This window comes from Oncorhynchus masou, chromosome 33 (assembly GCF_036934945.1).
Source record: "Oncorhynchus masou masou isolate Uvic2021 chromosome 33, UVic_Omas_1.1, whole genome shotgun sequence".
Taxonomy (NCBI): domain Eukaryota; kingdom Metazoa; phylum Chordata; class Actinopteri; order Salmoniformes; family Salmonidae; genus Oncorhynchus; species Oncorhynchus masou.
Window position 1 is genome coordinate 37,585,739 of NC_088244.1, and position 25,322 is coordinate 37,611,060.

The following is a 25,322-nucleotide window of genomic DNA, read 5'->3' on the forward strand; positions in this document are numbered from 1 at the left end:
CTGTCTCTCTCTCACACTATCCTTCTCTCTCTCTCTCCCTCTCCTTGTCTCTGTACTTGTCTCTCTCTCTCTCCTTGTCTTTGTGCACCCATCTCTCTCTCTTCTCTCTCTCTCTCTTCTCTCTCTCTCTCTCTCTCCTTGTCGCTGTCTCTGTGTACCTGTCTCTCCTGGTCTCTGTACCTCTCTCTCTCTCTCTCTCTCTCTCCTTGTTGCTGTCTCTCTCTCCTTGTCTCTGTGTACCTGTCTCTCCTGGTCTCTGTACCTCTCTCTCTCTCTCCTTGTCGCTGTCTCTCTCTCCTTGTCTCTGTGTACCTGTCTCTCCTGGTCTCTGTACCTCTCTCTCTCCTTGTCGCTGTCGCTCTCTCCTTGTCTCTGTGTACCTGTCTCTCCTGGTCTCTGTGTACCTGTCTCTCTCTCTCTCTCTCTCTCTCTCTCCCTCCTTGTCGCTGTCTCTCTCTCCTTGTCTCTGTGTACCTGTCTCTCCTGGTCTCTGTGTACCTGTCTCTCTCTCCCTCTCTCTCTCTCTCCTTGTCGCTGTCTCTCTCTCCTTGTCTCTCTCTCTCCTTGTCTCTGTGTACCTGTCTCTCCTGGTCTCTGTACCTGTCTGTCTCTGTGTACCTGTTTCTCTCTCTCCCCTTGTCTCTGTGTACCTCTCTCTCTGTCTCCCTCTCTCCTTGTCTCTGTGTATCTGTCTCTCTCTCTCCTTGTCTCTGTGTATCTCTCTCTCTCTCTCTCTCCTTGTCTCTGTGTACCTGTCTCTCTCTCTCTCCTTGTCGCTGTGTACCTGTGTACCTCTCTCTCTCCCTGTCTCGCTCTCTCCTTGTCTCTGTGTACCTGTCTCTCTTCTATCCTTGTCTCCTCTGTACCTCTCTCTCTCTCTCTCTCTCCTGTGTACCTGTCTCTCTCTCTCTCTCTCTCCTTGTTTCTGTGTACCTGTCTATGTCCAGCTGTCCTAATGGTCAAACCAATCACAGCTGCTACACCTGTCTAGATTTCTGCACCAAAGGACTCTGCTCTATCGATCCACGCACGCTACTGCCCCAGTGCAAGTAAGAGGATGATCCCTATCACACACACACGTGTATTTAGGTGTCTCTCTGTATCCTGTGTGACGTGTATTTAGGTGTGTCTCTGTAACCTGTGTGACGTGTATTTAGGTGTCTCTCTGTAACCTGTGTGACGTGTATTTAGGTGTCTCTCTCTAACCTGTGTGACGTGTATTTAGGTGTCTCTCTGTAACCTGTGTGACGTGTATTTAGGTGTCTCTCTGTAACCTGTGTGACGTGTATTTCGGTGTCTCTCTCTAACCTGTGTTAGGTGTATTTAGGTGTCTCTCTCTAACCTGTGTGACGTGTATTTAGGTGTCTCTCTCTAACCTGTGTGACGTGTATTTAGGTGTCTCTCTGTAACCTGTGTGACGTGTATTTAGGTGTCTCTCTGTAACCTGTGTGACGTGTATTTAGGTGTCTCTCTGTAACCTGTGTGACGTGTATTTAGGTGTCTCTCTGTAACCTGTGTGACGTGTATTTAGGTGTCTCTCTCTAACCTGTGTTACGTGTATTTAGGTGTCTCTCTAACCTGTGTGACGTGTATTTAGGTGTCTCTCTCTAACCTGTGTGACGTGTATTTAGGTGTCTCTCTGTAACCTGTGTGACGTGTATTTAGGTGTCTCTCTGTAACCTGTGTGACGTGTATTTAGGTGTCTCTCTGTAACCTGTGTGACGTGTATTTAGGTGTCTCTCTGTATCCTGTGTGACGTGTATTTAGGTGTCTCTCTGTAACCTGTGTGACGTGTATTTAGGTGTCTCTCTGTAACCTGTGTGACGTGTATTTAGGTGTCTCTCTCTAACCTGTGTGACGTGTATTTAGGTGTCTCTCTGTAACCTGTGTGACGTGTATTTAGGTGTCTCTCTGTAACCTGTGTGACGTGTATTTCGGTGTCTCTCTCTAACCTGTGTTAGGTGTATTTAGGTGTCTCTCTCTAACCTGTGTGACGTGTATTTAGGTGTCTCTCTGTAACCTGTGTGACGTGTATTTAGGTGTCTCTCTGTAACCTGTGTGACGTGTATTTAGGTGTCTCTAACCTGTGTGACGTGTATTTAAGTGTCTCTCTGTAACCTGTGTGACGTGTATTTAAGTGTCTCTCTGTAACCTGTGTGACGTGTATTTAGGTGTCTCTCTGTAACCTGTGTGACGTGTATTTAGGTGTCTCTCTGTAACCTGTGTGACGTGTATTTAGGTGTCTCTAACCTGTGTGACGTGTATTTAGGTGTCTCTAACCTGTGTGACGTGTATTTAGGTGTCTAACCTGTGTGATGTGTATTTAAGTGTCTCTCTCTAACCTGTGTGACGTGTATTTAAGTGTCTCTCTGTAACCTGTGTGACGTGTATTTAGGTGTCTCTCTCTCTAACCTGTGTGACGTGTATTTAGGTGTCTAACCTGTGTGACGTGTATTTTGGTGTCTCTAACCTGTGTGACGTGTATTTAGGTGTCTCTAACCTGTGTGACGTGTATTTAGGTGTCTCTCTGTAACCTGTGTGACGTGTATTTAGGTGTGTCTGTAATCTGTGTGACGTGTATTTAGGTGTCTCTCTGTAACCTGTGTGACGTGTATTTTGGTGTCTCTCTGTATCCTGTGTGACATGTATTTAGGTGTCTCTCTCTAACCTGTCTGACGTGTATTTCGGTGTCTCTCTCTAACCTGTGTTACGTGTATTTAGGTGTCTCTCTCTAACCTGTCTGACGTGTATTTAGGTGTCTCTCTCTAACCTGTGTGACGTGTATTTAGGTGTCTCTATTCTGTGTGACGTGTATTTAGGTGTCTCTCTGTAACCTGTGTGACGTGTATTTAGTGTCTCTCTCTAACCTGTGTGACGTGTATTTCGGTGTCTCTCTATAACCTCTGTGACGTGTTTTTAGGTGTCTCTCTGTCTCCTGTGTGACGTGTATTTCGGTGTCTCTCTATAACCTCTGTGACGTGTTTTTAGGTGTCTCTCTGTCTCCTGTGTGACGTGTATTTAGGTGTCTCTCTGTAACCTGTGTGACGTGTATTTAGGTGTCTCTAACCTGTGTGACGTGTATTTAGGTGTCTCTGTAACCTGTGTGACGTGTATTTAGGTGTCTCTCTATCACCTGTGTGACGTGTATTTAGGTGTCTCTGTAACCTGTGTGATGTGTATTTAGGTGTCTCTCTCTAACCTGTGTGACGTGTATTTAGGTGTCTCTCTCTAACCTGTGTGATGTGTATTTAGGTGTCTCTAACCTGTGTGACGTGTATTTAGGTGTCTCTAACCTGTGTGACGTGTATTTAGGTGTCTCTAACCTGTGTGACGTGTATTTAGGTGTCTCTAACCTGTGTGACGTGTATTTAGGTGTCTCTCTGTAACCTGTGTGACGTGTATTTAGGTGTCTCTCTGTAACCTGTGTGACGTGTATTTAGGTGTCTCTGTAACCTGTGTGACGTGTATTTAGGTGTCTCTGTAACCTGTGTGACGTGTATTTAGGTGTCTCTAACCTGTGTGACGTGTATTTAGGTGTCTCTCTCTAACCTGTGTGACGTGTATTTAGGTGTCTCTCTGTAACCTGTGTGACGTGTATTTAGGTGTCTCTCTGTAACCTGTGTGACGTGTATTTAGGTGTCTCTCTAACCTGTGTGACGTGTATTTAGGTGTCTCTGTAACCTGTGTGACGTGTATTTAGGTGTCTCTCTGTAACCTGTGTGACGTGTATTTAGGTGTCTCTCTCTAACCTGTGTGACGTGTATTTAGGTGTCTCTAACCTGTGTGACCTGTATTTAGGTGTCTCTAACCTGTGTGACGTGTATTTAGGTGTCTCTCTGTAACCTGTGTGACGTGTATTTAGGTGTCTCTCTGTAACCTGTGTGACGTGTATTTAGGTGTCTCTCTGTAACCTGTGTGACGTGTATTTAGTTCTCTCTCTGTAACCTGTGTGACATGTATTTAGGTGTCTCTCTCTGTAACCTGTGTGACGTGTATTTAGGTGTCTCTCTGTAACCTGTGTGACGTGTATTTAGGTGTGTCTCTGTAACTTGTGTGACGTGTATTTAGGTGTCTCTCTGTAACCTGTGTGACGTGTATTTAGGTGTCTCTCTGTAACCTGTGTGACGTGTATTCAGGTGTCTCTCTCTCTAACCTGTGTGACGTGTATTTAGGTGTCTCTCTGTAACCTGTGTGACGTGTATTTAGGTGTCTCTAACCTGTGTGACGTGTATTTAGGTGTCTCTAACCTCTGTGACGTGTATTTTGGTGTCTATAACCTGTGTGACGTGTATTTAGGTGTCTCTAACCTGTGTGACGTGTATTTAGGGTGTCTCTAACCTGTGTGACGTGTATTTAGGTGTCTCTCTCTAACCTGTGTGACGTGTATTTAGGTGTCTCTAACCTGTGTGACGTGTATTTAGGGGTCTCTAACCTCTGTGACGTGTATTTCGGTGTCTCTAACCTGTGTGACGTGTATTTAGGTGTCTCTAACCTGTGTGACGTGTATTTAGGTGTCTAACCTGTGTGACGTGTATTTTGGTGTCTCTAACCTGTGTGACGTGTATTTAGGTGTCTCTAACCTGTGTGACGTGTATTTAGGTGTCTCTCTGTAACCTGTGTGACGTGTATTTAGGTGTGTCTGTAATCTGTGTGACGTGTATTTAGGTGTCTCTCTGTAACCTGTGTGACGTGTATTTTGGTGTCTCTCTGTATCCTGTGTGACATGTATTTAGGTGTCTCTCTCTAACCTGTCTGACGTGTATTTCGGTGTCTCTCTCTAACCTGTGTGACGTGTATTTAGGTGTCTCTCTGTAACCTGTGTGACGTGTATTTAGGTGTCTCTCTGTAACCTGTGTGACGTGTATTTAGGTGTCTCTCTTTAACCTGTGTGACGTGTATTTAGGGGTCTCTAACCTTTGTGACGTGTATTTAGGTGTCTCTCTGTAACCTGTGTGACGTGTATTTAGGTGTCTCTGTAACCTGTGTGACGTGTATTTAGGTGTCTCTGTAACCTGTGTGACGTGTATTTAGGTGTCTCTAACCTGTGTGACGTGTATTTAGGTGTCTCTCTCTAACCTGTGTGACGTGTATTTAGGTGTCTCTCTGTAACCTGTGTGACGTGTATTTAGGTGTCTCTCTGTAACCTGTGTGACGTGTATTTAGGTGTCTCTCTGTAACCTGTGTGACGTGTATTTAGGTGTCTCTCTTTAACCTGTGTGACGTGTATTTAGGGGTCTCTAACCTGTGTGACGTGTATTTAGGTGTCTCTCTGTAACCTGTGTGACGTGTATTTAGGTGTCTCTCTAACCTGTGTGACGTGTATTTAGGTGTCTCTAACCTGTGTGACCTGTATTTAGGTGTCTCTGTAACCTGTGTGACGTGTATTTAGGTGTCTCTCTGTAACCTGTGTGACGTGTATTTAGGTGTCTCTCTGTAACCTGTGTGACGTGTATTTAGGTGTCTCTCTGTAACCTGTGTGACGTGTATTTAGGTGTCTAACCTCTGTAACCTGTGTGACGTGTATTTAGGTGTCTCTCTGTAACCTGTGTGACGTGTATTTAGGTGTCTCTCTCTAACCTGTGTGACGTGTATTTAGGTGTCTCTAACCTGTGTGACGTGTATTTAGGTGTCTCTAACCTGTGTGACGTGTATTTAGGTGTCTCTCTGTAACCTGTGTGACGTGTATTTAGGTGTCTCTCTCTAACCTGTGTGACGTGTATTTAGGTGTCTCTCTGTAACCTGTGTGACGTGTATTTAGGTGTCTCTCTGTAACCTGTGTGACGTGTATTTAGGTGTCTCTCTGTAACCTGTGTGACGTGTATTTAGGTGTCTCTCTTTAACCTGTGTGACGTGTATTTAGGGGTCTCTAACCTTTGTGACGTGTATTTAGGTGTCTCTCTGTAACCTGTGTGACGTGTATTTAGGTGTCTCTCTCTAACCTGTGTGACGTGTATTTAGGTGTCTCTAACCTGTGTGACGTGTATTTAGGTGTCTCTAACCTGTGTGACGTGTATTTAGGTGTCTCTCTGTAACCTGTGTGACGTGTATTTAGGTGTCTCTCTGTAACCTGTGTGACGTGTATTTAGGTGTCTCTCTGTAACCTGTGTGACGTGTATTTAGTTCTCTCTCTGTAACCTGTGTGACATGTATTTAGGTGTCTCTCTCTGTAACTTGTGTGACGTGTATTTAGGTGTCTTTCTGTAACCTGTGTGACGTGTATTTAGGTGTCTCTCTGTAACCTGTGTGACGTGTATTCAGGTGTCTCTCTCTCTAACCTGTGTGACGTGTATTTAGGTGTCTCTCTGTAACCTGTGTGACGTGTATTTAGGTGTCTCTAACCTGTGTGACGTGTATTTAGGGGTCTCTAACCTCTGTGACGTGTATTTTGGTGTCTATAACCTGTGTGACGTGTATTTAGGTGTCTCTAACCTGTGTGACGTGTATTTAGGTGTCTCTAACCTCTATGACGTGTATTTAGGTGTCTCTCTCTAACCTGTGTGACGTGTATTTAGGTGTCTCTAACCTGTGTGACGTGTATTTAGGGGTCTCTAACCTCTGTGACGTGTATTTAGGTGTGTCTCTAACCTGTGTGACGTGTATTTCGGTGTCTCTAACCTGTGTGACGTGTATTTAGGTGTCTAACCTGTGTGACGTGTATTTTGGTGTCTCTAACCTGTGTGACGTGTATTTAGGTGTCTCTAACCTGTGTGACGTGTATTTAGGTGTCTCTCTGTAACCTGTGTGACGTGTATTTAGGTGTGTCTGTAATCTGTGTGACGTGTATTTAGGTGTCTCTCTGTAACCTGTGTGACGTGTATTTTGGTGTCTCTCTGTATCCTGTGTGACATGTATTTAGGTGTCTCTCTCTAACCTGTCTGACGTGTATTTCGGTGTCTCTCTCTAACCTGTGTTACGTGTATTTAGGTGTCTCTCTCTAACCTGTCTGACGTGTATTTAGGTGTCTCTCTCTAACCTGTGTGACGTGTATTTAGGTGTCTCTATTCTGTGTGACGTGTATTTAGGTGTCTCTCTGTAACCTGTGTGACGTGTATTTAGGTGTCTCTCTCTAACCTGTGTGACGTGTATTTCGGTGTCTCTCTATAACCTCTGTGACGTGTTTTTAGGTGTCTCTCTGTCTCCTGTGTGACGTGTATTTCGGTGTCTCTCTATAACCTCTGTGACGTGTTTTTAGGTGTCTCTCTGTCTCCTGTGTGACGTGTATTTAGGTGTCTCTCTGTAACCTGTGTGACGTGTATTTAGGTGTCTCTAACCTGTGTGACGTGTATTTAGGTGTCTCTGTAACCTGTGTGACGTGTATTTAGGTGTCTCTCTATCACCTGTGTGACGTGTATTTAGGTGTCTCTCTGTAACCTGTGTGAGGTGTCTCTCTGTATTTATTTAGGTGTCTCTCTCTAACCTGTGTGACGTGTATTTAGGTGTCTCTCTCTAACCTGTGTGATGTGTATTTAGGTGTCTCTAACCTGTGTGACGTGTATTTAGGTGTCTCTAACCTGTGTGACGTGTATTTAGGTGTCTCTAACCTGTGTGACGTGTATTTAGGTGTCTCTTTCTAACCTGTGTGATGTGTATTTAGGTGTCTAACCTGTGTGACGTGTATTTAGGTGTCTCTCTGTAACCTGTGTGACGTGTATTTAGGTGTCTCTGTAACCTGTGTGACGTGTATTTAGGTGTCTCTGTAACCTGTGTGACGTGTATTTAGGTGTCTCTAACCTGTGTGACGTGTATTTAGGTGTCTCTCTCTAACCTGTGTGACGTGTATTTAGGTGTCTCTCTGTAACCTGTGTGACGTGTATTTAGGTGTCTCTCTGTAACCTGTGTGACGTGTATTTAGGTGTCTCTCTGTAACCTGTGTGACGTGTATTTAGGTGTCTCTCTTTAACCTGTGTGACGTGTATTTAGGTGTAACCTGTGTGACGTGTATTTAGGTGTCTCTAACCTGTTGTGACGTGTATTTAGGTGTCTCTCTGTAACCTGTGTGACGTGTATTTAGGTGTCTCTCTTTAACCTGTGTGACGTGTATTTAGGGGTCTCTAACCTTTGTGACGTGTATTTAGGTGTCTCTCTGTAACCTGTGTGACGTGTATTTAGGTGTCTCTCTCTAACCTGTGTGACGTGTGTAACCTGTTGAGGTGTCTCTCTAACCTGTGTGACGTGTATTTAGGTGTCTCTCTGTAACCTGTGTGACGTGTATTTAGGTGTCTCTCTGTAACCTGTGTGACGTGTATTTAGGTGTCTCTCTGTAACCTGTGTGACGTGTATTTAGTTCTCTCTCTGTAACCTGTGTGACATGTATTTAGGTGTCTCTCTGTAACTTGTGTGACGTGTATTTAGGTGTCTTTCTGTAACCTGTGTGACGTGTATTTAGGTGTCTCTCTGTAACCTGTGTGACGTGTATTCAGGTGTCTCTCTCTCTAACCTGTGTGACGTGTATTTAGGTGTCTCTCTGTAACCTGTGTGACGTGTATTTAGGTGTCTCTAACCTGTGTGACGTGTATTTAGGGGTCTCTAACCTCTGTGACGTGTATTTTGGTGTCTATAACCTGTGTGACGTGTATTTAGGTGTCTCTAACCTGTGTGACGTGTATTTAGGTGTGACGTGTATTTAGGTGTCTCTCTCTAACCTGTGTGACGTGTATTTAGGTGTCTCTAACCTGTGTGACGTGTAACCTGTTGACGTGTATTTAGGGGTCTCTAACCTCTGTGTGTATTTAGGTGTCTCTAACCTGTGTGACGTGTATTTAGGTGTCTCTAACCGTGTATTTGTGACGTGTATTTAGGTGTCTAACCTGTGTGACGTGTATTTTGGTGTCTCTAACCTGTGTGACGTGTATTTAGGTGTCTCTAACCTGTGTGACGTGTATTTAGGTGTCTCTCTGTAACCTGTGTGACGTGTATTTAGGTGTGTCTGTAATCTGTGTGACGTGTATTTAGGTGTCTCTCTGTAACCTGTGTGACGTGTATTTTGGTGTCTCTCTGTATCCTGTGTGACATGTATTTAGGTGTCTCTCTCTAACCTGTCTGACGTGTATTTCGGTGTCTCTCTCTAACCTGTGTTACGTGTATTTAGGTGTCTCTCTCTAACCTGTTGACGTGTATTTAGGTGTCTCTCTCTAACCTGTGTGACGTGTATTTAGGTGTCTCTATTCTGTGTGACGTGTATTTAGGTGTCTCTCTGTAACCTGTGTGACGTGTATTTAGGTCTCTAACCTCTCTAACCTGTGTGACGTGTATTTAGGTGTCTCTCTATAACCTCTGTGACGTGTTTTTAGGTGTCTCTCTGTCTCCTGTGTGACGTGTATTTCGGTGTCTCTCTATAACCTCTGTGACGTGTTTTTAGGTGTCTCTCTGTCTCCTGTGTGACGTGTATTTAGGTGTCTCTCTGTAACCTGTGTGACGTGTATTTAGGTGTCTCTCTCTAACCTGTGTGACGTGTATTTAGGTGTCTCTATTCTGTGTGACGTGTATTTAGGTGTCTCTCTGTAACCTGTGTGACGTGTATTTAGGTGTCTCTCTCTAACCTGTGTGACGTGTATTTCGGTGTCTCTCTATAACCTCTGTGACGTGTTTTTAGGTGTCTCTCTGTAACCTGTGTGACGTGTATTTAGGTGTCTCTCTATAACCTCTGTGACGTGTTTTTAGGTGTCTCTCTGTCTCCTGTGTGACGTGTATTTAGGTGTCTCTCTGTAACCTGTGTGACGTGTATTTAGGTGTCTCTCTGTAACCTGTGTGACGTGTATTTAGGTGTGTCTGTAATCTGTGTGACGTGTATTTAGGTGTCTCTCTGTAACCTGTGTGACGTGTATTTTGGTGTCTCTCTGTATCCTGTGTGACATGTATTTAGGTGTCTCTCTCTAACCTGTCTGACGTGTATTTCGGTGTCTCTCTCTAACCTGTGTGACGTGTATTTAGGTGTCTCTCTGTAACCTGTGTGACGTGTATTTAGGTGTCTCTCTGTAACCTGTGTGACGTGTATTTAGGTGTCTCTCTATAACCTGTGTGACGTGTATTTAGGGTCTCTAACCTGTGTGACGTGTATTTAGGTGTCTCTCTGTAACCTGTGTGACGTGTATTTAGGTGTCTCTGTAACCTGTGTGACGTGTATTTAGGTGTCTCTGTAACCTGTGTGACGTGTATTTAGGTGTCTCTAACCTGTGTGACGTGTATTTAGGTGTCTCTCTCTAACCTGTGTGACGTGTATTTAGGTGTCTCTCTGTAACCTGTGTGACGTGTATTTAGGTGTCTCTCTGTAACCTGTGTGACGTGTATTTAGGTGTCTCTCTGTAACCTGTGTGACGTGTATTTAGGTGTCTCTCTTTAACCTGTGTGACGTGTATTTAGGGGTCTCTAACCTTTGTGACGTGTATTTAGGTGTCTCTCTGTAACCTGTGTGACGTGTATTTAGGTGTCTCTCTCTAACCTGTGTGACGTGTATTTAGGTGTCTCTAACCTGTGTGACCTGTATTTAGGTGTCTCTAACCTGTGTGACGTGTATTTAGGTGTCTCTCTGTAACCTGTGTGACGTGTATTTAGGTGTCTCTCTGTAACCTGTGTGACGTGTATTTAGGTGTCTCTCTGTAACCTGTGTGACGTGTATTTAGGTGTCTCTCTGTAACCTGTGTGACGTGTATTTAGGTGTCTCTCTCTAACCTGTGTGACGTGTATTTAGGTGTCTCTAACCTGTGTGACGTGTATTTAGGTGTCTCTAACCTGTGTGACGTGTATTTAGGTGTCTCTAACCTGTGTGACGTGTATTTAGGTGTCTCTCTGTAACCTGTGTGACGTGTATTTAGGTGTCTCTCTCTAACCTGTGTGACGTGTATTTAGGTGTCTCTCTGTAACCTGTGTGACGTGTATTTAGGTGTCTCTCTGTAACCTGTGTGACGTGTATTTAGGTGTCTCTCTGTAACCTGTGTGACGTGTATTTAGGTGTCTCTCTGTAACCTGTGTGACGTGTATTTAGGTGTCTCTAACCTGTGTGTGTACGTGGGTGTCTCTAACCTTGTGACGTGTATTTAGGTGTCTCTCTGTAACCTGTGTGACGTGTATTTAGGTGTCTCTCTAACCTGTGTGACGTGTATTTAGGTGTCTCTAACCTGTGTGACGTGTATTTAGGTGTCTCTAACCTGTGTGACGTGTATTTAGGTGTCTCTCTGTAACCTGTGTGACGTGTATTTAGGTGTCTCTCTGTAACCTGTGTGACGTGTATTTAGGTGTCTCTCTGTAACCTGTGTGACGTGTATTTAGTTCTCTCTCTGTAACCTGTGTGACATGTATTTAGGTGTCTCTCTCTGTAACTTGTGTGACGTGTATTTAGGTGTCTTTCTGTAACCTGTGTGACGTGTATTTAGGTGTCTCTCTGTAACCTGTGTGACGTGTATTCAGGTGTCTCTCTCTCTAACCTGTGTGACGTGTATTTAGGTGTCTCTCTGTAACCTGTGTGACGTGTATTTAGGTGTCTCTAACCTGTGTGACGTGTATTTAGGGGTCTCTAACCTCTGTGACGTGTATTTTGGTGTCTATAACCTGTGTGACGTGTATTTAGGTGTCTCTAACCTGTGTGACGTGTATTTAGGTGTCTCTAACCTCTATGACGTGTATTTAGGTGTCTCTCTCTAACCTGTGTGACGTGTATTTAGGTGTCTCTAACCTGTGTGACGTGTATTTAGGGGTCTCTAACCTCTGTGACGTGTATTTCGGTGTCTCTAACCTGTGTGACGTGTATTTCGGTGTCTCTAACCTGTGTGACGTGTATTTAGGTGTCTAACCTGTGTGACGTGTATTTTGGTGTCTCTAACCTGTGTGACGTGTATTTAGGTGTCTCTAACCTGTGTGACGTGTATTTAGGTGTCTCTCTGTAACCTGTGTGACGTGTATTTAGGTGTGTCTGTAATCTGTGTGACGTGTATTTAGGTGTCTCTCTGTAACCTGTGTGACGTGTATTTTGGTGTCTCTCTGTATCCTGTGTGACATGTATTTAGGTGTCTCTCTCTAACCTGTCTGACGTGTATTTCGGTGTCTCTCTCTAACCTGTGTTACGTGTATTTAGGTGTCTCTCTCTAACCTGTCTGACGTGTATTTAGGTGTCTCTCTCTAACCTGTGTGACGTGTATTTAGGTGTCTCTATTCTGTGTGACGTGTATTTAGGTGTCTCTCTGTAACCTGTGTGACGTGTATTTAGGTGTCTCTCTCTAACCTGTGTGACGTGTATTTCGGTGTCTCTCTATAACCTCTGTGACGTGTTTTTAGGTGTCTCTCTGTCTCCTGTGTGACGTGTATTTCGGTGTCTCTCTATAACCTCTGTGACGTGTTTTTAGGTGTCACTCTGTCTCCTGTGTGACGTGTATTTAGGTGTCTCTCTGTAACCTGTGTGACGTGTATTTAGGTGTCTCTAACCTGTGTGACGTGTATTTAGGTGTCTCTGTAACCTGTGTGACGTGTATTTAGGTGTCTCTCTATCACCTGTGTGACGTGTATTTAGGTGTCTCTCTGTAACCTGTGTGATGTGTATTTAGGTGTCTCTCTCTAACCTGTGTGACGTGTATTTAGGTGTCTCTCTCTAACCTGTGTGATGTGTATTTAGGTGTCTCTAACCTGTGTGACGTGTATTTAGGTGTCTCTAACCTGTGTGACGTGTATTTAGGTGTCTCTAACCTGTGTGACGTGTATTTAGGTGTCTCTCTCTAACCTGTGTGATGTGTATTTAGGTGTCTCTAACCTGTGTGACGTGTATTTAGGTGTCTCTCTGTAACCTGTGTGACGTGTATTTAGGTGTCTCTGTAACCTGTGTGACGTGTATTTAGGTGTCTCTGTAACCTGTGTGACGTGTATTTAGGTGTCTCTAACCTGTGTGACGTGTATTTAGGTGTCTCTCTCTAACCTGTGTGACGTGTATTTAGGTGTCTCTCTGTAACCTGTGTGACGTGACGTGTATTTAGGTGTCTCTCTGTAACCTGTGTGACGTGTATTTAGGTGTCTCTCTGTAACCTGTGTGACGTGTATTTAGGTGTCTCTCTTTAACCTGTGTGACTGTCTCTAACCTTTGTGACGTGTATTTAGGTGTCTCTCTGTAACCTGTGTGACGTGTATTTAGGTGTCTCTCTTTAACCTGTGTGACGTGTATTTAGGGGTCTCTAACCTGTGTGACGTGTATTTAGGTGTCTCTCTGTAACCTGTGTGACGTGTATTTAGGTGTCTCTCTCTAACCTGTGTGACGTGTATTTAGGTGTCTCTAACCTGTGTGACGTGTATTTAGGTGTCTCTAACCTGTGTGACGTGTATTTAGGTGTCTCTCTGTAACCTGTGTGACGTGTATTTAGGTGTCTCTCTGTAACCTGTGTGACGTGTATTTAGGTGTCTCTCTGTAACCTGTGTGACGTGTATTTAGTTCTCTCTCTGTAACCTGTGTGACATGTATTTATTTAGGTGTCTCTCTCTGTAACTTGTGTGACGTGTATTTAGGTGTCTTTCTGTAACCTGTGTGACGTGTATTTAGGTGTCTCTCTGTAACCTGTGTGACGTGTATTCAGGTGTCTCTCTCTAACCTGTGTGACGTGTATTTAGGTGTCTCTCTGTAACCTGTGTGACGTGTATTTAGGTGTCTCTAACCTGTGTGACGTGTATTTAGGGTCTCTAACCTCTGTGACGTGTATTTTGGTGTCTATAACCTGTGTGACGTGTATTTAGGTGTCTCTAACCTGTGTGACGTGTATTTAGGTGTCTCTAACCTCTATGACGTGTATTTAGGTGTCTCTCTCTAACCTGTGTGACGTGTATTTAGGTGTCTCTAACCTGTGTGACGTGTATTTAGGGGTCTCTAACCTCTGTGACGTGTATTTCGTGGTGTCTCTAACCTGTGTGACGTGTATTTAGGTGTCTCTAACCTGTGTGACGTGTATTTAGGTGTCTAACCTGTGTGACGTGTATTTTGGTGTCTCTAACCTGTGTGACGTGTATTTAGGTGTCTCTAACCTGTGTGACGTGTATTTAGGTGTCTCTCTGTAACCTGTGTGACGTGTATTTAGGTGTGTCTGTAATCTGTGTGACGTGTATTTAGGTGTCTCTCTGTAACCTGTGTGACGTGTATTTTGGTGTCTCTCTGTATCCTGTGTGACATGTATTTAGGTGTCTCTCTCTAACCTGTCTGACGTGTATTTCGGTGTCTCTCTCTAACCTGTGTTACGTGTATTTAGGTGTCTCTCTCTAACCTGTCTGACGTGTATTTAGGTGTCTCTCTCTAACCTGTGTGACGTGTATTTAGGTGTCTCTATTCTGTGTGACGTGTATTTAGGTGTCTCTCTGTAACCTGTGTGACGTGTATTTAGGTGTCTCTCTCTAACCTGTGTGACGTGTATTTAGGTGTCTCTCTATAACCTCTGTGACGTGTTTTTAGGTGTCTCTCTGTCTCCTGTGTGACGTGTATTTCGGTGTCTCTCTATAACCTCTGTGACGTGTTTTTAGGTGTCTCTCTGTCTCCTGTGTGACGTGTATTTAGGTGTCTCTCTGTAACCTGTGTGACGTGTATTTAGGTGTCTCTAACCTGTGTGACGTGTATTTAGGTGTCTCTGTAACCTGTGTGACGTGTATTTAGGTGTCTCTCTATCACCTGTGTGACGTGTATTTAGGTGTCTCTCTCTAACCTGTGTGACGTGTATTTAGGTGTCTCTCTCTAACCTGTGTGATGTGTATTTAGGTGTCTCTGTAACCTGTGTGACGTGTATTTAGGTGTCTCTCTATCACCTGTGTGACGTGTATTTAGGTGTCTCTCTCTAACCTGTGTGACGTGTATTTAGGTGTCTCTCTCTAACCTGTGTGATGTGTATTTAGGTGTCTCTAACCTGTGTGACGTGTATTTAGGTGTCTCTAACCTGTGTGACGTGTATTTAGGTGTCTCTAACCTGTGTGACGTGTATTTAGGTGTCTCTCTCTAACCTGTGTGACGTGTATTTAGGTGTCTCTCTGTAACCTGTGTGACGTGTATTTAGGTGTCTCTGTAACCTGTGTGACGTGTATTTAGTGTGTAACCTGTGTCTCTGTAACCTGTGTGACGTGTATTTAGGTGTCTCTCTCTAACCTGTGTGACGTGTATTTAGGTGTCTCTCTGTAACCTGTGTGACGTGTATTTAGGTGTCTCTCTGTAACCTGTGTGACGTGTATTTAGGTGTCTCTCTGTAACCTGTGTGACGTGTATTTAGGTGTCTCTCTTTAACCTGTGTGACGTGTATTTAGGGGTCTCTAACCTTTGTGACGTGTATTTAGGTTTCTCTCTGTAACCTGTGTGACGTGTATTTAGGTGTCTCTCTCTAACCTGTGTGACGTGTATTTAGGTGTCTCTAACCTGTGTGACGTGTATTTAGGTGTCTCTAACCTGTGTGACGTGTATTTAGGTGTCTCTCTGTAACCTGTGTGACGTGTATTTAGGTGTCTCTCTGTAACCTGTGTGACGTGTATTTAGGTGTCTCTCTGTAACCTGTGTGACGTGTATTTAGTTCTCTCTCTGTAACCTGTGTGACATGTATTTAGGTGTCTCTCTCTGTAACCTGTGTGACGTGTATTTAGGTGTGTCTCTGTAACTTGTGTGACGTGTATTTAGGTGTCTTTCTGTAACCTGTGTGACGTGTATTTAGGTGTCTCTCTGTAACCTGTGTGACGTGTATTCAGGTGTCTTTCTCTCTAACCTGTGTGACGTGTATTTAGGTGTCTCTCTGTAACCTGTGTGACGTGTATTTAGGTGTCTCTAACCTGTGTGACGTGTATTTAGGGGTCTCTAACCTCTGTGACGTGTATTTTGGTGTCTATAACCTGTGTGACGTGTATTTAGGTGTCTCTAACCTGTGTGACGTGTATTTAGGTGTCTCTAACCTCTATGACGTGTATTTAGGTGTCTCTCTCTAACCTGTGTGACGTGTATTTAGGTGTCTCTAACCTGTGTGACGTGTATTTAGGGGTCTCTAACCTCTGTGACGTGTATTTCGGTGTCTCTAACCTGTGTGACGTGTATTTCGGTGTCTCTAACCTGTGTGACGTGTATTTAGGTGTCTCTAACCTGTGTGACGTGTATTTAGGTGTCTCTCTCTAACCTGTGTGACGTGTATTTTGGTGTCTCTAACCTGTGTGACGTGTATTTAGGTGTCCTATAGAATGGAGTGGGTATCGATGTGAAGTCATTGCCTCGCCTGTTGATTCTCCTGTCTCCAGTGGAAGTAAGTTACTTTTAGTCTCTGTGCAGTGTGAGTGAAACACATGTTATAACTACAGACTGTAACGCATGATTATAACACAATACATGGTGTAACCTGTCCGTCTCATTGGCCGACGTATTGCATATACTCTGTTCTCATTGGTGTCCGTGTTGCTCTCTCTGCAGGTTCAGCCTCCATAGTCATTCCAGTGCTGCTGCTGTTGTTACTGGCGCTGTTGGTCATCGGCGCCATCTTGTGGTACAAAAGGAGAATGCGTGGGTGAGTGGAGTAGATCAGGTGTTCCCAAACTCTTTCACTCAGGCCTTCCTTCCAGCATTGGGGGATTTATTTATTTTTGCAGGTTTTAAGGCATGTTTCCTGCAGTTCTACACATTTTGTCATGAGGTGCAGAGAAAATATAGCCGTTTTTAAGCAAATGTTCTAGCAATTCTGTACATTTCTTTCCATTTCTAATGTGTATGCTTGTGGTATTTGAGTGACTCAAATATTCCAACAAAATCTTTGGGCTTAAGAAACCGAGCTTAAGAAACGTTGGCTGGGATGGCCTAGTGTAACTGGACATTTCTGACAAGTTCTAAATGGCTCTCTAGGGTATGCAATGACTGACATGACAAAAGGATTTTAGTAGTACATTCTAACCGAATCGTCGTCGTCGTCCCCCATTTCTTTTTGGGGGGAGGGGGGACTACTGAAGTAGACAACCTTTGTGTTGAGACTGGGTGGGAGGGCTCCCACTCATTAGGTCAAACTCGAATCTCTTTTCCACCTGTCATCTTTACCTCCCACCATCACGCTGCCTCTTTATCTCTCTCCTCTCGCTCTCTTCTCTCTCTATCGCTCTCAATCTAGGTCTGTATGGCCGGGAAAACGCTCCCGACGTTCTCGGTAACTTAATAGGGTCATGTCCATCACCTGTCTCGCCCCCCCAGATCCTCCCCCTTCTCCCCAATTCCTCATCTAAGCCACCGTCTTGTCTGTCGGTCCTGTGACGGTCCTCCATTTTGCTCGTCTTTCTGTAGTAGAGTCGGTCTGTCTGTCCCTGCCCTCCTCTCTCTCTTGTTCGGGAACAGGGTTTCCCACCCAGGGACGCAGGGGTGTATTGACAGATAGATTGAGTGGTTCTTCCTTACCCATCCATACCTTTCCCTATCTACGTGTGTAAATACATGTGTCTATCAGTGATGCTTCTGTGCCTGCATTGTGGCGGTGGAACATTTGCGTTGTGGAAAATCCAGCATTCACCAGGATAGACACTTGACGTGTCCAAATGGCTTCTTTTTTTTTTTTTTAAAGCTCATTTGTCTATTTTACCGTGGTTCTGTGCTGCCGTGACTGTGTGGGACCCGTTTTCCTGTACTGTACATGTAACTGGCGTCGCATGCTGGATGTCTCTCCTGTCAGTGGCTTGATTCAAGGCTCTCGGTACGGTCAGCCTGTTCTCCTGTGTTGTGGCTACGTCTCCGCGGCTGTCCGTGTTGGGAAGAAACAATCTCGCTGTGTGTGTCCACAGTGCCAAGGGCTTCCAGCATCACAGGATGACCAACGGGGCCATGAACGTGGAGATAGGGAACCCAGCCTACAAGATCTACGAAGGGGAGCCAGACGACGATGCTGGGCAACTCCTGGATTCGGACTTCGCTTTAGATCCAGACAAGGTAACATCCACGTTTCCTTATCTTCACACGTGACCCGTCTTAAATAGGCAACACTTGTTTTAACACAGTTTGAACACAGCAGCACTTCTTAACTCATCGGGAATGAATTTGGCATTGACACCATTTTTAAAACCTTTTTCTGCACTCCATGATTCTCTGCCACTAAGACTACCTGGATTGCAATGAAACCTAATTGAGGACTCTTGTATGCGCTTTGTCCAAAACATTGTTTCTGTGTCCCCCCTCCCTACAGCCCACCAACTTCACCAACCCTGTGTACGCCACCCTGTACATGGGAGCCCACAACAGCCGCAGCTCATTGGCTAGTACAGACGAGAAGAAAGAGTTGCTGTCACAGGGGGACGATGGGGAGGACGAGGACATGAGTGACCCGCTGGCCTAGGGGTCAGAGGTCAGGCATGACCGAGCCAAGGCTAGGCCACACCCGCAAAGAGACAAACGCTGATCTTATGCCTTTTTACCAATCGAGAGAAGAACCAGAAAAGAAAGCGAGAACACTGTATAAAATGAAGGAGTACTTTTCTATGTGATTGCAGTATTATATTTTGTTCTTTTGACAACAAAAAAAAAACACAAAAAAATCCTCTGGTCAGAAAAAGGAAGAAGCATTTTATAGACAGATTTATTCATTCAACTCTCTCGTTTTAAAATGTTGCTCACCTCCATCCTCCCTCGCTACTCCCCCCCCCCCCCTCCCCCCTCCCCTTCATCCATATAGCCGCTACCTCTGTGCAAAGGTGTAGAGCAAAACAAACAGCAGTGGAACAATTTTAAGTTTTTATTTTTGTATGAATTGTATAGGGGGAGGGGAAAAAAACATTGTTCCATTTCAGAGGATTTCTTGTTGTTTGTGAAAGATGTGGAGAAAAGAGGGGGGCCAAGTTCAAAACTCAAGTCAGTTCCGAAGGCCAATTGATGCCGGTTCGGTCGATGCTGGAGGTGCAGAGTGAGACCATAGCCGATGGAACAAAAAGAGTTCTGGAACTGTAGTTCAGGAACTGGAACCAGAACTGCACATGTCAACATGACCGAGTCAGTCAGCGTCACACATACTAATGTCCGTTCAGTTGAGTGATTGTCTTTTACCTCCTTGCACAGACTAAAAGTGAAATATATTTACACACGCATATATATATAAATATATATATATATATAACCCTATTAACAAAGTGTCTTGACAATATACCCAGGAATACAAAACATGAAATAACATATTAGCAGTCTGTCTGTATTATGTTCCACCACCTTTTCTGTTTTGGTCATGAATAAATTAACGGCTGATTTATTATTTAATTTTTTTTTGCTTAATGAAAAGTCAATAGGTTAATGGAGTGTGTAATGTGTTGGAAGAATATGATTGTATTGGAGCAGACATTCCAGGATGACTGTTCCCGGGGGAAGTAACTGAGGATGTCTTTGGGTTACGAGAGGACATGTTTTTTTGGGGGGGGGGGCTTGATGTGACGGGTGATACATATTGGGGCCCAGAGGGTTCATGGATCAGCTCAGTGACTGTTTATTTCAGTATCAACTGCAACGTTCATCCTGGAAATAGGCAGTTTGGCACCAAGAATGCCTCTGTGAATACCTGCCATTGCTGGGTGGGGGGGAAACAAACATCTACAGTGCAACAACGAGCTGAACATGCTTTTGTCTTTTGTTGGTGATAGTAAACATTCTTTCAGGAGAGGCCCGTTGTTCTTATGGTACTTCAGTGGGGATTTATAACAACAATGCTGTGTTTTTTGGTTTGTTTTGAATGTATGTAATAATTACATTATGCCTCTGTAATTTCGGTTTCTGCTCCATTGTAAGTGCATTCCTTGGGAGGTTCGGGCTATTAGCCTCCTGATTAGCGTCCCCTGTTGATTTTTTTCCCCCTCTGCCTTGCTGCTAACGCTAGCTAGCCGTCTGTCTGTCGGCTTGTCCGTCTAACCATCTGTCAGCCAGCCAGCCCTGTCTGTCTGCCTGTTTTGTATGTCTGATAGAACTGTCTGCCTGCCTGCCTGCCTGTCTGTTATTGGTCCAGGCTCAGTCTCAGCCAATCACGCGCTGCTGAACATGCTGCTTCTAACCAACTGGAGGTGATCAGCCATAACTGCCATACTGTATTACAGATTACACTGCATGCGATTCACCACACACACACACACACACACACACACACGCCCTATAGCAAACTGTTCTAGCTTAACCATCACTTTTATTAACAGTATGCACTATCATTTGGATTTTAATAACATTTCTGCTCTGTTACATTTTTATTTGAATAATGTAAATTAGGAACAATCTGTTTTAATTTTGACAGAAACACTTCAGCAAAACAAAACCCCACATGTGGATTTGTTGTTGCTCTGTTTCGGTTAGTTATGATTTTATTTCTTTTTGATATCAGAAATTAAATGGATTTTTATAGTAGAAATGCATTGTGGATCTGACTTTCATTTGGTGTGAAAAATGAGAGAGAGAGACAGCAGAGACTTTCAATTGTGAGTCACATTGTCATTTTGTTTATTAAGGGGGGGGGGGCGGGGTCTTTTGGACAACAAGCATCAAATGTCAGGCACTATTTCATTTCATCCTTACGACAGACAAGCACAAGTAAAAGGCGTAAAATTCGTTGATTTACATCAAATGTAAATATATGTAGAAATATCTGCTATAGAAGTAGTGTCTCGTACAACATTAAGGCAATGTAAGTAGTGTAAATATGCGCTGTCCCTTTTGTGGAAATGCCATATTGAAACACCGATTTGTAAATCTGAGTGCACAGTCATTGTGCTTAACTTGATGGCTATTAGGGGAGAAATTGTTCATCATGACAGTTTAGGAATTTGATGCATAAAGAACATGGTTCGAATCACAGCAATGCATTCTTTACCTACCAAACAAATGCATGGCCGTACTGACGGAAACACCGGATATCTTGGTTTATTCGGGGCGGCAGGGTAGCCTAGTGGTTAGAGTGTTGGACTAGTAACCGAAAGGTTGCAAGTTCAAATCCCCGATCAAACCCACTGTTCCTAGGCCGTCATTGAAAATAAGAATTTGTTCTTAACTGACTTGCCTAGTTAACATTTTTTAAAGGGCTCTACTCAACCCGTGTCTCGGAAGTTCGGAGTGATTGAAGTTTAAAGGCAAAGCTCCGGCGTCAGCGCCGACTGCATTCACTGTAAAACGTTGCATATTGTCGGCTCAGTCCATTTCTATGTAACGCTCCAGCGATCCAGTTTTTTGAATAGAGCCCTAAATGTCAACTGCACCATCAGGCGGATTGGAATGAATCCCGGCCTAAAGTGGTAAGACTGAAGTGGTGATTGGACTGTAGGTCATAAAGTTAAAAGTAATAGAAAGTAAATACATGGAATGTTTTTACCCACTCAAATGTTTTCAGACACTGGCCTAAACGAATTTAGAGAACAGTGCTGAGAAGCAACCTTTAAATACTGTATAGTGATTAAAGCTGGAATTCTGATTCCAAACCATTGCATATGATTATTTTTTTAAGGTAATGTTATCAAACAAATGCAATAAAAAAAATCAAATATTTAACAACTAAAGATACAAATTATAGCTGAGTCACAGAAATAATACTGTCTAAACAAAAAAGGCACTTAATTCGTTCTCAAAATAATAAGACCGAGTAGAGGAAGTGTGGTTTGGCTAGCTTGTACAGAAATTCTCCAAAGACTCGGAACAATAATCTTCAATCTGTGGACAGAGGCGTTCTGCGAAGGCGAAACCCTGGGCCATATTCATTAGGGCTCACAACCTAAAGCGTTTTGCCACGAAAAATAAGCATTTCTTATTGGTCAGGTCCAGCTAGTCCCTCCCTGTTTCAGTCTGTTTTCTTTCGTTTCGGGCCTTATGAAAACAACCCTGTTCTCTTTGAAATGGAAATCCCAGCAGTAGAGTCAACATATGCTGTCATTTTATACAACCGACCGACTGTCTCCCATCCTCAACTTGCGTGGAGGAAATCCACATTCATGGAAATGAGATCCACGTTGGCAGGCACTTGGCAGGAGGCACTTGTGGTTCCATGTCCACATTATGCAGTTGCAGTGTCCTTCCTGCTTTTGTGAGGCGAGCCCCCCCTTTAAGGGCTCAACTCCTGTTCTTAATGCCAACACTGGCAATCGCTGTAGTCCTCTATTTTCTGTGTGTGTGCGCCTTCGTGCATGCGGTTTGTGTTTGCAGTGGGAGAGGGGGTAGACTAACCCACCTGATGTCTGTACTTATACCTGCTTGTTGAGAGATCGTGTCCATATAAGATCTCCATAAATAAATAAATACCCCCTTAAAACTTGGGCCATTGGTTCAGTCCTGTCCGGCTTTCAGTCTCTGATCTGCAGGGAGATGCAGCCTCGGGTGGGTGAGACCCCCGGGACACAGGTCAGGAAGGGGGGGGTTATAAAGCGAATGGGGGATAAATGAGGAGGGACGAGTGGTTTGTTTAGGGTCTCTTCCAGCCGCTCCGGATCAGCGCGTCATGCCGCAGGAAAGGCTGGCTGCGGAGATCTGTGAGTGGGTGAGGGAGGGGGAGAGAGGGGTCACTCAGGTTAACTGGGAGGTCAAACTGCTCCAGTGGCATCATGCTCATGTTTGAGGTTGTTGACGAAGGAACTTCTATTTGCAGTGCTTATCCTAACAGTATATTTCTGCAAATAGAGTGCCAATTATGTTTCACATTTTCCAATTGTACTTATATGTTGTCAAATGGGTAGCCAATTGAAAGTGGATATCCGTTAACCAATAACAGAATGATGCCTTCCCATAGCCTTGCATTGTCAACTTAAAACTGACAGAGAAAAATTGATTTTTCAGTCCAAGGCTATGGGTGGGGGGTGGGAGTATAGTTATTCAAATAAATCTCAACAACTTAACTAGGGAACAAAATAATAAAACGTTAAAATAATATCACAGTTGTGGCAGTCAACGAGCTCTGTGAGATACTATGCTGAAGACACAAAATATTTATCTGCTATGTCATGATTATGACAGCGTTATGTAGCCCTTTTATAATGGAGTGTTCAAATAGTATTACCTATTTTTCTGAGTATGTATGTATGCATGTCCTTTTGTCAGAATATGATGGTGTTTGTGTGGATGTGCAGGGGGCTCAACAGAGCTTGTTGACCATCGAGCTGCTCAGCACACCGCAAGTCACAGTTAACAGGGCAAAACAGGACGTTGAGACATGACATCAACAGGTGACAGACTGGTGAGTGGTGGATGGACAGAACACTGGACACAGCATGCAAGAAAGAGGTGAGTGAGGTGGGGATGGAGGGACCTGAGTAGAATGGTGGATGAAATAGTCTCATCTTGAGAGGTACACTGTTTGACTTGCCTCGTTAAATAAAGGTTCAATAAAATGCATGAATAAAAATGGAAATGAGACCGGATACGTGCGCTTCTGCTGGCTCTTTTGGGGAAAGGGAGTTGGTCTGTTTGAAATGCTGAGGGGGTTGTCAACCGCTATATAAATCTCGAAGCGATGTATTGCTCAGCTGCATGTTTCTTACTGTTGTACAGTAAAGCATATCTGACTGTTGTAAAGCATAGCATACCTTACTGCTGTGCAGTACAGTAAAGCATATCTGACTGCTGTAAAGCATAGCATACCTTACTGTAGTGCAGTACAGTAAAGCAGGTCTAGCTGTTATGAATCTGAAGCGCTGGATTGGCTAAAGCAGCTGACATGACTAGCAGCACCATATACTGTGTAGCTAGCAGCACACAGAGGGGCCACAGTACAAGCAGGGCCAAAGCAGACAGGCCAGGCTTCAGGCTACCTTCCTTACCCTGCAGCGTTTAGGAGTGGCATATACTGTTATTTATCTTCTGTTCAGCTGTTCAGAGGGGTAGAATGAAGGAAAAAGAGTGATGGTTGAGGAAAGGTTGTTACCAGGTTAGAGAGAAACCAAACCAACCACATTAGTTAGTTTCATGGAACAACAAGGCACTGTTTGGTTAACAAGATTGGTTTTATAGCCAAACTTCTTAATACTGTATTTTTTTATATAAATAAATACATCTCAAAAAGTATAAAACCTGAAAAACAGATATCTTATACATAATGTAGCTTTTCATACTCATGCTATTATGCTACAGTAAATTAAACTTGATTATATGATTATATTTCATACTACTTACTATGCTGAACAAATATATAAACGCAACATGTAAAGTGTTGGTGCCATGTTTCATGAGCTGAAATAAAAGATCCCAGAAATGTTCCATATGCACAAAAAGCATATTTCTCTAATATTTTGAGGACAAATTTGTTTACATCCCTGTAATTGAGCAATTTTCATTTGCCAAGATAGTCCACCTGACAGGTGTGGGACATCAAGAATCCTATTAAACGGCATGATCATTACACAGGTGAACCTTGTGCTGGGGACAATAAAAGGCCAATCTAAATGTGCAGTTTTGTCACAACACAATGCCACAGATGTCTCAAGTTTTGAGGGAGCGTGCAATTGGCATGCTGACTGCAGGAATGTCCACCGGAGCGGTTGCCAGAAAATGTAATGTTAATTTCTCTACCAGAATGTCGTTTTAGAGAATTTGGCGGTACGTCCAATCGGCCACACAACTGCAGACCATATATAACCACACCAGCCCAGGACCTCCACATCCGGCTTCTTCACCTGCGGGATTATATGAGACCAGCCACCCGGACAGCAGATGAAACTGTGGGTTTGCACAACTGAAGAATTTCTGCAGAAACTGTCTCAGGGAAGCTCGGCGTCCTCACCAGGGTCTTGACTTGACTGCAGTTTGGCGTCGTAAGCGACTTCAGTGGGCAAATGCTCACCTTCGATGGACAATGGCACAGGCCACAATCAACAGCCTGATCAACTCTATGTGAATGAGATGTGTTGCGCTGCATGAGGCAAATGGTGGTCACACCAGATACTGACTGGTTTTCTGATCCACGCCCCTACTTTTTTTTTTTTTGAAGGTACAGTATCTGTGACCCAACTGATACATATCTATATTTCCAGTCATGTGACATCTACAGATTAGGACCTAATTCCTTTATTTCAACTGACTGATTTCCTTAGATGAACTGTAACTCAGAAAAATCGTTGAAATTGTTGCATGTTGCGTTTTATATTTTTGTTCAGTATGAATATCTAAATATCAGGTTCAGTCATTCAGTGGTTTGGCTGTCTGACTTACATCCTGTTAATTCAGGTAGAAGTCCTTTGAGGTAGATAGAAGACACACTTGCCACCAATAAGAGTCAAAGGCCGGGATTCAAGCAAACTGCAGACTGGCCTAAGTTAGTAAAGGGGGGGGGGGGGTAAGGAGTAATCTTAGGGAGTGACGAGGTGGTCATGCTGCATGCAGAGTGGTCAGGCAAGGGCGGGGGGGGGGGGGGTAACGAGGAGAGGACACCTGTTCTGGACAA

General features: G+C 43.9%; 1 protein-coding gene and 1 pseudogene across 1 annotated transcript in view; one reads left to right on the forward strand and one right to left on the reverse strand.

Annotated features, from left to right (window-relative positions):
- Positions 1–20,318, forward strand: part of LOC135528469 (low-density lipoprotein receptor-related protein 1-like) — a 155,764-nt pseudogene extending 135,446 nt beyond the window's left edge.
- Positions 20,319–20,383: 65 nt separating this feature from the next.
- The window catches only part of LOC135528473 (formin-like protein 3), a 55,253-nt gene continuing 50,314 nt past the window's right edge, over positions 20,384–25,322 (reverse strand). Inside the window, 1 exon segment of the mRNA XM_064957580.1 lies at positions 20,384–22,417. The gene's annotated coding sequence lies outside the window, so the exon portion shown is untranslated.